The 3,030-nt window shown below is 31.7% G+C and overlaps 1 pseudogene; it reads right to left on the bottom strand.

Moving 5' to 3' along the window:
- Positions 1-361: 361 nt before the first annotated feature.
- LOC135320343 (heat shock transcription factor, Y-linked-like) lies at positions 362-2,035 on the bottom strand (annotated as a pseudogene).
- Between the last annotated feature and the right edge of the window lie 995 nt (positions 2,036-3,030).

Here is a 3,030-nt window from a genome sequence, read left to right as displayed (position 1 = left end):
ACCTATCCTAACTTAACCCTTTAAATACTTTCCAGGATGAACCTGAAGCCACTTAGTACTTTTCCCTCTCTTCATGTTTCAGTCTTTTCCCAAATTCTTCCATTTCCTCTTCTTCATTACAAGAAATTATTCAAATTTACTCCCATATTTTCCATCAAATGATCATATCAATCAAATATCTTTTTTTAAATGTTAACTTTGTCTCCCATTTTACTCTTAAATGTATTTAAAAAAATAAGAAAAATACAGGTACACATGTATGTTTATTGTTCAAATAAGAAAGTTGCAGATATTTGTTGACATTTGCCAAATTCAATTTTAATCTTTGTTATCCTGCATAATCTGGTAGTCGTCTGGCAGATCAGTTGTAATTATGATGACGTTCATAACCTGAAGTTGGCTGATGAGTTGGCCGTGAAAGAGATTTAGCTGATGTATCAGCTATCACTGGCACTGGTATCCGTGGGTTCCTCTCTGTTTGAAGTTTACAAAAAGGACCTTCATTGTCCGATATGTTTTGGTATCTATTTGGAAAAGCAGAAGGCTCCACTATCAGTAAAAGATAATTGCTCTGTATGGGAGATAATATGCTGTACTGAGAAGTAGAAGTTGTAGATGTAGTGAAATTCACAACACGGCCATTTGCTTCAGTGCAGCTGCTTTGTGAGTGCACTTGGAAAGTGGTCAACTGATTTAAAATAGCACGTTGATCCACTGCAATTTGTTCTGGTGGTCTAACTCATATTGATGATGCAGGAGAAATATCAACTCTTATCGGGGTACTTGTATCACTAATTATGTGGCTAGTAGAGGGCTTTCTTACTAGAGGCATGTTTAAATTTGCAGAAGGTAAAAATGCACTTTCTCCTCTAGTGTCAGCCTCAAAACCAGAATTATGATTATCCATATTACCCCTTTCTTTAAAGTGCTTGTTGTTGAAATCTTGAGCCAATGAAGATACCAGAGAATCATTTTTAATCCCAACTCTTCTTTTTTTCTCACTAAAAGCTGGGGACAGCCTTGTTTAAAATTTGATTATGATAGAACTGCAGCTGAAAACAAAGGAGAAAGATTTTAGTAATATTTTAAACCAAAATACAAGCCTAAATTAAGCCTAATCTATAAAACCTCAGATTTCACGATTACTATACAAAGATAATATCAACAAAATATGAACATTGCTGACTATTTTTTGAAATACCTTATTTTGAAATACACATTTAAATAGTATAGTCATCAAATTTAAAACTTATCATTTGCAGTAATGGTGAATGCCCCTTTCTAAAAGCAGCTTTAATAACTTTATTTAGATTTCTGATAAGATTCATAGTTCCTAGCAAAGTTTCTCCTAATCTTGAATACTTAATGCAGTGTCCTCTTTTTTTAGAAAAAATGAAGTATTTTAGCCTTAGTAGTTTTATACAATTTTCAAAATCTATCTTTACATTTATATTACCATAGATTGATGTAGAAAATAAAATTTTATATTTAAGTTATGAAGTGGTGACTAAAATTTCCATATACCTTGTTTAAAACAGAGACTTCTTTTTCTTCTGCCAGAAAGTCAGCTATAGAAGCAGATCTTTGAAAATTCTGCTGCACTTTATTAAACCCATAGAGGTTAAGCTGTCTAACTAAACTTTTCATACTTCCAGTTTCAAATATTCTGAAAGGGGTCTTTCTTTCCAAACTTCCTTCTTAAAGACATCTTCATCGTTCACTATGGAAGTTCCATTATCATCCCACCAGATGGATTGAAATTGGTCACTCCCAACCATTTTCCAGAGTTTTCTTGGAAATATCAGAGAACGAATATCATTATCTTCATCTGGTTCAGAGACACAATGTGTGTAACATGGTCTTTTTATAAATGATTTTTCACACAAAATCTAAAAGCATTTTCTTCAATCATAGACCTCAAGTCAAGTTCCCCAGAGAATGTTTGATCACACAATAGAGATCTACTGGACTTTCCTGAACCAGTTGGTCTGTCTTTAGGAGACATATCTTGAATTTCTGAAGAAACATGTGCCATAACAAAAAAAATTTTCTACAGCTCCTTTTCTTATCTGCATGATTTTGAGCACTGCAGCTTCTAATGCTGTTTTGGCAGGCCTGCACACATAAACTGCTAGGCCATCACAGTTGTTCTCAACCTGAGTAGCTGTGTCATCTCAATATGACTGGTCTCCTAGCAACACAAGTGCAACATTCAAGCAGTGTTTACTTCTCATTCATCCAGTAAAAATGAAACATAAGAATGTTTATTTTTACAGTGTGATCTGTAAACATTATTCCCACAAAATCTTTTTAAATAAATTAACTTTGGGGTCTATTAATTAAAACCAATCTCCTTCCTTTTGTACACAAATTTATACCAGATTTGTGAACAGAGTATAAATAATGCACTAAATAAATAAAGTAATTTTAAAGTTTTGGAATTTAAATTGAAATTTGTGTAAAAACTGTACAAAAATATTATAAATATTTCATTATCATTTGTAATTAAAATGAAACATACTCTGACTTGGATATGGAAGTTTTTATTTATCTGTGTTCTTTATATTAAGTAGCTCCCATTTATCTGTCATTCAAAATGAGAGATAAATGTTTTAAGGAAATAAATGTACACCCAAGCTACAATGTAATTTTTCCTTCAGTATATGTATATTCCATTCTGAATAACTATTAGCAACCTGATTTCATGGCATATTGTAAGTATTTTAAACTATAGTCTTGTGGGATTTAGTCCTGATTCATAAATATAATTTAACATATGCAAATTAAAAAATGTGATACCATCCCTTAAAAGACAAAGAATACAAATATAATAATCTCAATATTTGTAGGAAAATTATTGACAGAACTTAACTTAAAATTTTTATGAAAAAAATTCTTAACAAATTCGCTCTAGGTAAAATGTAACTAAACATAATAATAACCATAAATGAAAAACCGATGGCTAACATCTAGCTCAATGTTAACATACAGGAATGTTTTCCTCTGGGCCAGTAATAAGAAAAAGTAGCT

The sequence above is a fragment of the Camelus dromedarius genome, chromosome Y (genome assembly GCF_036321535.1).
Source record: "Camelus dromedarius isolate mCamDro1 chromosome Y, mCamDro1.pat, whole genome shotgun sequence".
NCBI classification, from domain to species: Eukaryota; Metazoa; Chordata; class Mammalia; order Artiodactyla; family Camelidae; genus Camelus; species Camelus dromedarius.
This window is presented reverse-complemented; position numbering and strand designations above follow the sequence as displayed.